A 13,863-nucleotide genomic window follows, 5' to 3' on the forward strand; every position below is an offset into this window, starting at 1 on the left:
TCATTTCTAAAAACAGCCATTCTGCATGTGACTGTAGATGGGGAGACTATTTCCCTTTATTTTGTATTTTTTTTAATTTTAATTCCAGTGTAGTTACCCTACAGTGTTATATTAGTTTCAGGTGTACAATACAATGATTCAACAATTTCATACATTACTCGGTGCTCATCATGATAACCTTAATCCCCATCACCTATTTCACGCATCCTCCCTACCTACCTCCTCTCTGGTAACCATCAGTTTGTTCTCTATAGTTAAGATTCTGGTTTTGGGTTTGTCTCTTTTTTTTTTTTTTTTACCTTTGTTTGTTTGTTTTGTTCATTTCTGAAAAACAGACATTCTGCACAAGAGTGTAAATAGGGAGACTATTTCCATTATTTTGAAAGGAAAATAATGACAATTCATTTACATGTCAACCCTCATCGATTTCTTAGAATATAACCAAAATACAGAGCCATACTTTTATATAAACTGCAAACTATCATACCAAAGTATAATATTGTTGAAAACATTACTTCCTGGTCATAAAAAATTCAGCTGTTATCCACCAGCTGTAGTGACCCAGCAATATCCAATTAAAGCCAGCAGTACTTGAGACACAGGACCCCTTGGTTTAGTCTTAGGGAGCTGTTCCAACCATCCAAATGTGATTCTGGCATGCCTCCAGTTGTGTTTGGAGTGGAGCTAACAGACTTTCCCACTGGAGACTTTTATGTTCTGAGACATTAACAACTGTTAACAACATAGCAACTTTTCCTATATAATTTTTAACTGAAACACTTGTTATTAAGAGTTAGATACATAAGTTAGTATGTAAAAACTGAGAGGCATTCTACCAGAAAGGTATTTCTTCATGAAAACATAATTATTTGAAAACACTTTTATTATTATTATATTGCCAGTTATCCTGGAGGTTTACTGAAGAGATAGCACTGAATTCTCATACCTTCTGCCTTTTTCCCAGTCCAAAAACAAGAAAAAAAAAAAGAGAGATCCAAAAATTTAGATGTCTTTGCCAGATGGTTTGGATTGTTAGACTATTAGATGTCATTCCAGAGCTATAGTTCCCAAAATTGAGTAGTTCTTTGGTAGACTAAAATTAAAATTATCATATTTGCATGTTTTCCCAAAATTTTTAGCCATATTCATGTAAATTTAAGTCATCTCAACTTAGAATGGGTGACTGTGTCATGTTTTGACCACAGAGAGATCTGGGGGTAGATATTCTTTTCCTATCGGCCTTGACATTGTAGAAATGAATGTGCCCAGGACAGGGGAAGAGATCTCAAGATAAACATTAGAGATAAGTGAAAGCTATTTCTGTTATAAAAAGGAAATTCTTCATCATTTACTTGTATTGTTATGTTTCAGGATTTTATAGCAGGAAAAATAACAGTATGGAAAATAATGATACCTTTTTTATTTGGCATACATTTTTACATGATAAAATAATTTCCCATCTCTAAATAGAGCCTCATCCATAGTCAGGTAATTAAATACCAATTAATTTTTTCATGTATATTTTATTAGCGGGTGCGTGAGATGAGGCTCAGAAGATGGAAGAATGAAGAATGAGTGGTGACATGCTAAGTTCTGTTGAACAATTAAAAATAAAATAACCACTCAGGTTAGAAAAATATAACCAGTGGTCATATCACAATGACCTCTGTGAGAAAAAAGAAATTGAAAAGGAATTCGTATTTTCAGTGCCTGGGAAGTATCCTGAGGGTTCACAGAGGATGGTAAGATGCCAACTATAGGTTATATAAAAATGCAAGTTCAGGAGCATGAATCATATTGGCTGTTACATAAAGACACTAGTCATTCAAAGTAAGACAAATACCATTTCCCTCACATGTGGAATTTAAGAGACAAAACCAATGAACAAACAAAGAAAAAAAGAGACAAATGAAAAGACTCTTAATACAGAGAACAAACTGGTGGTTGCCAGGGGAGAGGTGGGTGAGGGAAAAGGGTGAAATTGATACGTGATTAAGAGTATGCTTATCTTGGTGAGCACTGAGAAATGTATAGAATTGTTGAATCATTATAGTGTACCCCTGAAACTAACATAACACTATATGTTAATTATACTTAAATTAAAAAAAAAGAAACAGTAAGGGACTGATCCATAAAACTTAATAGCAAGCAATTATTTCCAAAACAGATTTACTGTCTATTTGTGTTTGTGTTGAAACCCTGATAAATTGTCACAATTTATCATTTTCTGCAACATTTTTAGTAATCAGATTTTTGGCTCAGATTTTGTAATCGAATTTAATTTTCCCATAGAAGCTCACCAAGAAGTTTTCTCTTGGTTTTTAACTTTAATAAAATTAGTCTTTCTTTTAATAGTTTTAGTTTTAATAGTTCCTTAGATCCACACTATATCATAAAAAAATTATGCCATTAAGAATCGTAACATTTGTTAATTTGTGATGTTGCATAATATTTATTATGTGATTAAAAGGTTTTGATTCATGGAGTGCATGGGTGGCTCAGTTGATTAAGCATCTGACTCTTGATTTCAGTTCAAGTCATGATCTCAGGTTTGTGAGATGGAGGTCCACATCAGGCTCTGTCTCAGTGGGGAGTCTGCTTGAGATTCTCTCTCCCTCTCCTTCTGCCCAACCTCCCTGCGCTCTCTCTCTCTCTCACTCTCTCTCTCTAAAACAAATAAATAAATCTTTAAAAATGTTTCAAAAAAACTTTTAATTCATAAGAATGTGTAGGTTAGTCATAATTATGTAATTAAATCACATTTAAAATAAGAGATCATATGTGATACCTGAACAATTTTTATCAGGTCCCCATTATGTTATACTCTGTGTATGACTGAAACAAGCAAAGATGATCTGGAGCAATAAAACATTACTGTGCTGACCCTCCAGGTCCCAGGATATGCTTGGGTGGCAAAGAACTCAAAAAGGCTAAATGTACAAACGTCCAACAATCATTCGGAGCGCACAGTACTTGTCAGAACAATTGTCATAACCTTACCAAAGATTTCGTCCACCTTATTTCTTCTTCCTTTTTAAAATTTTACTTATTTATGTATTTATTTATTTTACAATATTTTATTTATTTATTATTTGAGAGAGAGAGAGAGAGCAGGGGGAGGAACAGCGGGAGAGGGAGAGACGGACTCTGCGCTGAGCTCTCACAACCCTGGGATCGTGACCTGTGCTGAAATCAAGAGTCGGATGCTCAACTGACTGAGCCACCCAGGTGCCCCTCTTCTTCCTTTTTTTTTTAAAAGACATTATTTTAGAACAGTTTTTAGGTTCACAACAAAATTTAAAGGAAAGGACAGAGATTTCCCATAACCCTCTGCCCCTACACGTGTAGGATCCCCTACTATCAACAACATCAACAACACCAAGGAAGATGTGGTGTATAAACACACACACACACACACACACACACACACACACACACACAATGGAATATTATTCAGCCGTAAGAAAGAAGGAAATCCTACCACTTGTGACAACATGGATGAACCTTAAGAGCATTATGTTAAGTAAAATAAGTCACATGGAGAAAGACAAATACTGGATGGTATCACCTATATGTAGAATCAAAAAAGCTAAACATTTAAAAACAGAGAGCAGAATGGTGGTTGCCAGGGACTAAGAGGTGGGGAAATTGGGGAGGTATTGTTTACACTGTGCAACTAATGGATAAATATGTCCTGGAGATCTAGTGCACAGCATAGTGATTATAGCCAACAATATTATAAATTTTAAATTTGCTAAGAGACTACATCTTAATTGTTCTCACCACCAAAAAAAAAAAAAATCAGAAATGATAATTATGTGATCTGAGAGAGGCTAACTAACACTATGGTGGTAATCATATTGGATTCTATAAATATATCAGATCAACACATAGTACAACTTAAACTTAAACCATGTTATATGTCAATTACTTCTCAAACAAAAAAAATTACTCACCAGAATAGTACATTTGATACCAAGGTTGAAGCTACACTGATACATCATAATCATCCAAAGTCCTTGGTTTACCTTAGGGTTCACCCTTGGTCTTGTACATTCTACGGGTTTGAACGAATGTATAATGACATGTATTCATTATTATAATATCATACTGAGCATTTTCACTGCTCTAAAAATACTCTATGCTCTACTTATTCTTCCCTTCTCCCTCCCCACATCCAACTCTTGGCAAACACTGAACTTACTATTCTGTCTATACTTTGTTTTTCCTTTTCCAGAATGTCATGTCATATAGTTAGAATGTCATATAGTTAGAATCATACAGTATGTAGCCATTCCAAATTGGATTCTTTCACTTGGTAATATACTTTTAAGGTTTTTCCATGTCTTTTCAGGGCTCAGTAGTTCATTTCTTTTTAGTACTGAAAAATATTCCATTGTCTGGGTGTACTACAGATGTGTTTATTCACCTACTGAAGGACATCTTAGTTGTTTCCAAGATTTGGCAATTATGATTAAAGTTTCTATAAACATTTCCTGCAGGTTTTTGTGGAGACATAAGCTTTCAGCTCCTTTGAGTAAATACGAAGGAGCATGACTGCTGAATTGTCTAGTAAGGGTATGTTTAGTTTTGCAAGAAACCACCAAACTGTTTTCCAAAGTAGCCACACCGTTTTGTATTTGGTATTGTCAACGTTCCAGATTTGGGTCATTCTAGCAGGTATGCAGTGATATTTCATTGTTGTTTTAATTTTCCTTTCCCTGAGAATATTTGACATAAAATAATTTTCATATGCTTATTTGCCATCTGTGTATCTTCTTTGATGAGGTATCGATTAAGGTCTTTGGTCCATTTATTAATTGGGTTGTTTGTTTTCTTATTATTGAATTTTAATTGTTGTTTTTCTATTTTGCATAATAGTTCTTCACCAGATGTATCTTTTGCAAATATTTTCTCCCAGTTTATAACTTGTCTTCTAATTTTCTTGACATTGTTTCCACAGAAGGTTTAATTTTAATGAAGTCTACTTTATCAATTATTTCTTCCATGACATGTCTTTGGTGTTGTATCTAAAAAGTCATCACCTAAATAAATACATAAAAATAAATAATAAATAAAAAGGCATCACCATACTCGAGGTCATCCGGATTTTATCCTATGCCATCTTCTAAGAGTTTTATAGTTTTGCATTTTACATGTATATCTATGATCCATTCTTTTTTAAAAAAATATTATTTATCTATTTGTGAGAGAGAGAGAGAGAGCATGAGCAGGGGGAGAGGAAGAAGCAGGCTCCCCACTGAGCAGGGAGCCCGATGTGGGGCTTGATCCCAGGGTCATGACTGAGCTGAAGATGGGCGGTTAACCAACTGAGGCACCCAGGTGCCCTCTATGATCCATTCTTGAGGTAATTTTTGTGAAGGGTGTATGATCTATGTCTAGCTCTTTTCTCTTTTTCTTTTTTTTCCCGCATGTGGGAGTCCAGTGATTCCAGCACTGTTTATTGAAGACACTATTTTTGCTCCATTATATTGCCTTTGTTCCTTTGTCAAAACTGAGTTGACTATATTTATGAGGCTCTATTTCTGAGCTCTCCATTCTGTTCTATTGATGTATTTGTTTGTTCTTTTGCCAATACCACACTGTCTTCATTTATAACAAGTCTAGAAGTCAAATAGCATCAGTCCTTCAACTTTGTTCTCCTTTACCCCATTTCTTTTGATGTTTATGTTTGCAAAAGAAAACTGTTCTTAGAGGTGGGCCTAATTACTCAAATTTAGACAGTGACTTTAGAACAGGTTTGCTTTTGAACACCTGTCTCTATTAAGAAAACATGTTTCTAAAGATAGAGGAGTGGTTGGGAATTGTGGTGTTTATTTTTATGTGTCCATTTGGTTAAGTTATAGTGCCCCATTACTCAACCACTAACATAATTGTTGCTAATCTAGCTGTTGTTGTAAAGGTATTTAGTACATGTGATTAATATCTACAATCAGTAGGCTTCCAGTAAAGGAGATTATCCTCCATATTAAGTGGACCTTATATAACCAATTTAAAGGCCTTAAGAGCAGTTTTCCCTGAGGTAGATGAAATTTCACCCTTGAAGTGCAGCCTCAACCTCTGAGAGTATCCAGCCTGCCCATTGATTTCAGACTTGCCTAACCAGACCCCACAATCATGTAAGCCAAGACCAAATCATTGGAATAAACGTCTTTACATACACACAAACACACACATGCATTGTCTCCTATTGGTTCTATTTGTTTGCTGGATGCAGGAGTTATACTAGGTATTCATTTCACTCTTGTGATATCATAATTAACCTCTACCTGAAAACATACCAAATTATTCCCTTGTTCTGAGCTGTGGAGAGGCAGATGGAATTCCTGATACATGGTGTATATGCACCTTCCATATTTCTATTTAACAAACCTAAACCATATTTTTAATGAAAGATAACTAAAGTTAGGATAGGAAGCTCAAATGATTGCTTTCTAAATATGAAATATGACATAATTTACTTGAAGGTCATCTCTAAAATAGCTTAATTTTAAGGATACTTTTTTTTTTCCCCTCCTCTTACTATCCTAAATAAGCATTGGGACAATTCCTTAAACTCTGTAGGTGTATTAATCTGTATTATTCTATCCAGTATGTACTCATTCTTAGCTGCTCTAGTATTTGGTATTTCCATTCTTCAATGCCACTTCTCATTAATGGACTGAGTCATTTACTGTCATCTGATGACTTCTGCATTGCCATCTCAGTTCATGAACTCATTATTTTCTAATTACTATTTTGTGCTTCTCTTTGATTCATCGGTTTTTAATATTCCACTTAATTGACTCCTTTGTTTAAGTGATGTAAAAAAATGGTGTTTAATTTATCATTTATCTTATAAATTCTGATATAAGAGAGTTTAATTTGGTTGTTCCATTTTCTGAATAGAAAAGCTAAAGAAACATTTTCTGTATTCTATTCAAATTTGTTTCACTGAAGTCATTCTTATACCATGACCTTTCAAAATGTTCTTCAAAACTTCAGAAACATTTACACGTACACTGACGTTTGTTTATTGTGAAGTTTTATGTTATGCTCATTTTTTAAAAAATCTGTAAACTTTCATATATATTTTTAAAATCTTACCACAGATCTTATTTCTTACAGTTAAGTCAAAGATAAAAAAGACATTAAAGAATTGGTAATAAAATGTCAGAATATGCCAGGGATATATCTTTAGTTTTAAAGTTGAAAAAAATTACTGGAGAAAATTAAAGAAAGGTTAAAGAAAATCCAATTTCTATAGCATTTGATATAATCTTTCTCATAAAAGATAATACAATTTGCAAAATGTAAGCAGGAAAATTTTATTTATTGTTATTATTTTACTACAAATGAAACTAGGTGTTCTTTTTTTTAAATATAAGGCCAAGAATCTAAATATTAGTAAATTAACACACTAATTTGAATACCATTCTCATTCATGAAAATGTCCTTAGAACAGACAGAATTCAAAAATATGAATTGATGATCTATCTTCAACTTCCAAATGTATTAATATGAGTCCCAAATGTTAAATTTATTCCAGGAGATTGTAATGACCAATGGAAAAGCTTCATGCAATTCATCACAATAAGCATGACATAACGGCACCTTTATTCTCCTTTTTTATATATCATTGTAGACACAAACTGTACTATGTGACCTATACTTATGAAGAGATTTTTTAACTCCAAGTTCATCCTATAGTATTAATTTTCAAATCTTTTTGAATCCTACACAAAATGCTTACTCCAATTTTTAGAGTGCAACCACAGGCTAAGCAGGTCCAGATTTTGAAAGATAGCCAAAATACAGTGGGTATTACTGAAACTGCACTGGGAAAAAAAAAAAGAAATTCATTATCTCAAGTATCTGGAGGAGAAGAGATTTAAAGTCAGTCTTTCTTTTTTCCAATGGATTTCTATTATTGAACTTAACACACAGGTAAGATGAAGTTCTATGCAGCATGTAATTGCCTGGATATTTTTAATTTTTTCCAAATTTTCTAATTTTCCAGAGTATATTGATAATTTCATTACTAAGAAAAGAGTTTTAACCACATTTCAAATACGGGGATTGAAGACAGCCTGAGTCCAAAATGTGCAGTGGCTACTCTGAAAATAAAATTTTAACTCACCTCCACTAAATATAAGATTTCTCACTAAAAGCCTCATATAAGTAAGTAGACAAAGGGCAGCAGTGCTGTTGTTGACAGAAAATTCCTCCATATCTATGTGTGTACCTGTGTTCTTAAGTACTTAGGTACTTTAGGTTTCCTAAAATGCATAGCAAGGATCTGCGAGAGTTAATTCATACTAGAAATACTAGTGATTTAACAACTATTACTGTCTAGTTTAGATATTAGGGATGGGAAATATGATTCATTTAGAAATTAATTAAAATTGGGAATTATTTAGGAAAATTCAGAAAACCAAATATTTATGAGGATATTTTGGCATTGATTATGTATATATAATATTATGTATATATAACAAAAAATAGTATTCTCCTGGCTCTCTTAAATATTTCAGACTAAATTCAATAAGGAAATAAGTCCCAAAGCATTTGTCAGATTTTTAGAGAGCACTGAAAAAAATAACAATAGATTTCCAGAAGAAGGAAAGATGGAAGAAGGAAGGAAGGAAGGAAGGAAGGAGGAAGGAAGGAAGGAAGGAAGGAAGGAAGGAAGAAGAAAGAAGAAAGAAGAAGAAAGAAAAGAAAGAGGAAAAAGAAAGAAAGAAAGAAAAGAAAGAAAGAAAGAAAGAAAGAAAGAAGAAAGAAGAAAGAAAGAAGAAAGAAAGAAAGAAAAAAGAAAGAAAGGAAAGAAAGAAAGAAAAAGAAGAAGAAGAAAGAAAAAAGAAGAAAGAAAGAAAGAAAGAAAGAAGAAAGAAAGAAAAAGAAAGAAGAAAGAAAGAAAGAAAGAAAGAAGAAAGAAAGAAAGAAAGAAAGAAAAAGAAAGAAAGAAGAAAAAAGAAAGAAAGAAAAGAAAGAAAGAAAAAAGAAAAAAAAAAAGAAAGAAGAAAGAAAGAAAGAAAGAAAAGAAAAGAAAAAGAAAGAAGAAGAAAGAGAAAGAAGAAAGAAAGAAGAAGAAGAAAGAAAGAAAAGAAAAGAGAAGAAAGAAAGAAAGAAGAAAGAAAAGAAAGAAAGAAAGAAGAAAGAAAGAAAGAAAAAGAAAGAAAGAAAGAAAGGAAAAAAACAAATGAGATGTGGAGGGTGGGTCTTCTGGCTTTGCACAATATCTAACTGGCTGAAAATAGCCAACGTCTGTTGCTCTGATATCCATTTAGTTAGTGACACAGCATTATAACTTCATTTCATGGTTAGAGATTAATAAAGGAAAAGTCCAATTCTTTAAATCTAACAACTGATGTAGTAATTTTTCTAGCTAAAGAAATCTTTTCATATTCCCTATCTCTACCTCATGCTTTGCAAGTCCCATTATTGTTAAAATACATTGTTCCTCTCATTGAATTTAGAGAAAGACCAGTTAATACACATTGCAGAATTATTTGCCAACATTATTTTATAAACACATGTTTTTATTTTAACACCTTTGTTGTGGTATATTTGACATACCAAATGGCGCGTATTTAAGTTAGCAAGTTTTGGCATGCACATACACCTGTAAGTGATGAATCACTAAATTCTACACTGAAACTAAATTTACACTGTATGTTAACTAACTGGAATTTAAATAAAAACTTGGAAATTCAAAAAAAAGAATGACCAGCAGGAGGCAGTGTGATACAATGAGAAAAACATCGAGTTCCCTACCACTTATTAGCTAAGGTGTCTTTAAATTCTCAGATTAAGAAGCTGTACATACAGAGAAATATTCTCTTACTGAGATTCTGAAAATGTTAGAGTCAATATATGTGAAGTGGTTGGCATATATTGCCAAAGTGAAGTGCTACGACATGAATGTTAAAGGTTCTTTTTAATATTATCATTTGCTGCTGGGCAAAATGAATTTCTTTCTTGGGTGAGTTAACTGCTGTAGGAGAGGCAAGTTAATAACCAACAGGGCACTTATGGAACTGAAACTGGTGATGCAAAATAGAGAGGTTTAAACTCTATATTTTACCATGGTTTTTATATTATTTCATTTTCTGAAACTAGATATTACTTAAATATTACATAGGGTAAAATGTTGAGGTTTTCACAGAATATTTAAGGCAACTTGTTTAAAACAAGATCTGTATGAATAGAATAGAAAAATGATTTAAGTTTAATGGAATAATTCCATAAAATTATTATTATTTTAACAAATAGAACAGAATTCTAGAGAACAATAAAAACATTGTTTCTAGAGGACAATAAAAATTTTACTCAAATGTAGATTGATGATAGATGATAGATAGATAGATGTAGATAGATAACAACCACATCTGTGCTTTTTCAGTAGTGACATGTGTAATATAATATGTGTCTAACTGGACCAGTAAAGATAATGAGGGAACTCAGTGAGTGAAGTAAATAGCTTTAGAATTTTTCATTATGCTGCATTGAGTTCTGTTTTGGGCAAAGCTACTCTTTTCTTACATAGAAAAGATTTTTTATATGGCCAAATTTTTTTTAATTATATGTTTCTATGAATTACAGAGTATTTTTCCTCTCCCAAAAGATCTAAAATTTACAGATATAATAAATATAATTTTTAAAAATTAAGGATGGAAATTTTGTTTTTAACCAAACAGTTTTGAGCAAAGCATTTAGGACTTAACTGAATCAAATTTTAGTTCTGTTCCTTAGTATCTGTAACAATAAACTTTTATTTTATCTGTTAACAACCTTATTATGTTGAGTCATTACATTACAGGGTATTTGGGAATTTAAGGAAAAGAAAGTTCCAACAAATAATACATGACCTATTTATGGTAACTACTGATCTTATAAATAAATTAATTCCTAAGACCAACAAATTTTTATATTTTAATTGAGAATAAAACGAGATTTGGAATCTCCCCACCAACAAGAAATAAAAAAACTTTGGGATTCTTAAGTCAAAAAAATCATGCCATAGAAAAAATTTATAAAATAACATCAATAGGTAAAAGTACTAAAACAAATAATTAAAAAGTGGTGTTTTATTTTTCTGTTCAGTTTAATTCAACATTTATTAATTTATAATTACCTAATTCTGTACTGTTCTGCTAGGAGTATAGAATAAAAAGATGGCAAATTCTTACCTTTGTTATTGAGTTAGTATAAATGCAGTATTTGAGCATTGGATCACTAATGTTGCAGCAAAAATAGATTTACATCTAAAATAAGAATATACATAAAAAAATACACGATAAGTGGATTTGAAAGCAAAAGCTAAGAAAGAAATTTCCCAATGCTTAATTCAAGCATATGTGTTCTAGATAGTCATTAGGACAGAAAGAACAGATAATATTTGTTACAACCCTCTGAGGAAGTTTGATGATGGAGTTGGATTTACCTGAACTTCAAGGAGTGGTCAGCTTAGGAAGAGCAAAATGCAGATCATCAGAAGCACAAACTAACATAAAACCTCAAGAAAATTTAGATATGAGAAAATTCATATTGTATATTGGGTGAGAGTAAAGAAACAGACTACTGTAGGAGAAAAAAGACTTTCAAAAGTCACGGTAAGGTTACACTACTGTGAAAGATCACGTGTGTTATGAATATGATTTGAACTTGATCTGAAGGGCAATGTAAATCCTTATGAGTTGTAGAAGAAAGGTATTATCTATTTCTGCATTCTACAGTAAGTTTGATCAAATATGGAGTCAATATAGTTGACTATATATTTTACATTGGATAATATGCTGAAACATTATATACCGTAGATTCACTATATAATCATAAACATAAAAGAAATTTCTGCTTCCCCACTAGATTTCTCTACACCAGGTGACTGTCTAAGGACAATTGTGTCAAGCTAGCAGTGGGTCACCTGTACTTCTGTCTCGCTAAAATAATGGTCTACAGAAATTGTCCAAAAATCTATCATAAAGATATGTCCACTTTCCTAGGGATACTCTTATTAATCTGAAATCAGTGTTTATTATTTACTTTTGTGGATTTAATTATAAAAATCCATGTCAACAGACTTTTAATAATACAAATTCTATGTTACCATTTTATTAAAGAAGATTTTAACATGCACTGGATAAATTAGGCTTAGAATCTTGTAGATTAATTTCTCTAATTCAATAATCTCCCCAGTAGCCCAGGTATTGATGAATGACTAATAATGCAAGGAAATTTTTCTTGAGCTTTCACATATTATCATCTCTAAAGTTATTACACACTAATTAGAACCCAATCTTCCTTGTTATTATGTTAACTGAAGATCAATTTGCTAATCTCTAAATAACACAAGAGCAAGAGAGGGATAATATAGCTCATCTCCGCCTTCTCATCACCAGACTGGTCTGATGTCTAAGAGGTTGTCAGGACTTGTGCATTTAAAGTCAAGGTTAATGTGATAGCCTTCTTCAATACAGCAGAAGAACTGCCATCAGGAGAGACATAATGGTGAGCATCTTATGCCACCATAGGCAGTAGCTTCTTGAGAAGAGCTCTAGCTTGCTTTTGAATTTTTTTTTTTTTTCTCTCTAGAAGATAATTTCTGTATAGCCAATGCTGGGACTCCCAAGTCTCTGACTTTCTGTTAAGTGTCATGAAAAAAAATTTTTTTTCTAAGCATATTTAGGAAAGAAAAAAAAAAGCTGTATGTATTTTTACTTGAGAAGCCGATTTAACTTTTTTTTGAAAAACTGCAACAATACAAAATTGCCATAGCATTCCTAAAGTGCAGAAGTAGTACCGAGAAAGTAAAAGTCCCAATAAAGTATCCATGTAAATGCCACAGGCTAACCTTATTCCCCTTCATGAAAACAAAATCTCCAGTGTGTATATTTTTATTTGTGCATTGATTTTGTTACTATTTCAAACTGAAAGGTCAAGGAATTTTATCTTGGTGATATATCCACCAACATTGTTAAGTCATTAAGTCAAGTGTATTACCAATTTGTTTCTAATATATAGGAGAAAAAACAGATCTTCTATTTGAAGTTCTGTGCAATACCAGTGCACCCCTCTTCCGTAAGTGAGAAATTGAAGCACAGAGCATTTGTTCAATGCTATTGAACATTAAATAGACTTAATAAAAACAATTTATTTCAAAACTAATTCTGACTTGGACCTATGTGGGCCACCAGATCTATCTACTGCTTAATTTTCTTATGGAATATTCATGACTTTTCAGTGTGTTGGTTGCTAAAATTATTTTAGTTTAACTTCCCCAAGATTGATAGAGTTGTATTTCCCATATGTTACATCCGGATTTTCTTTTTTTGAGAAATAGTTCATGAGAATAGAGTTAAAGAGAAAAAAAAATTGGGGTTTAAGTGAAAGTTAATAAGTCAATATTACTAAATCACTATTAAGAGTGGTAAGAAACCATGGTTTTAAAAGATTATGACATCATAGGTGAGGAGTCTAGGAAGATCGCTTAGTACTTAATCAAGAGCATTAATATTTAAAGTTAAAAAAGTGTGGGGCGTCTGGGTGGCTGAGTCGGTTAAGCTTCCGACTCTTGGTTTCAGCTCAGGTCATGATCTCAGGGTCCTGGGATGGAGCCCCGAGTCGGGCTCAGCGCTGGGTGCGGAGTTTGCTTAGAATTCTCTCTCTCCCTCTGCCCCTTCTCTCTCTCGCTTTCTCTCCCTCTAAAATAAATAAATAAATTTAAAAAAATTTAAAGTTAAAAAAGTGTGAGGTTATGGATGTGTTAATTTGATGGGAATCTTTTTCCTATATGTACATATGTGTGTATGCATATATATTTTTATATACACATATATGTATTTATAGATATACCTATATAAT

Source organism: Zalophus californianus, chromosome 1 (assembly GCF_009762305.2).
Source record: "Zalophus californianus isolate mZalCal1 chromosome 1, mZalCal1.pri.v2, whole genome shotgun sequence".
Taxonomy (NCBI): domain Eukaryota; kingdom Metazoa; phylum Chordata; class Mammalia; order Carnivora; family Otariidae; genus Zalophus; species Zalophus californianus.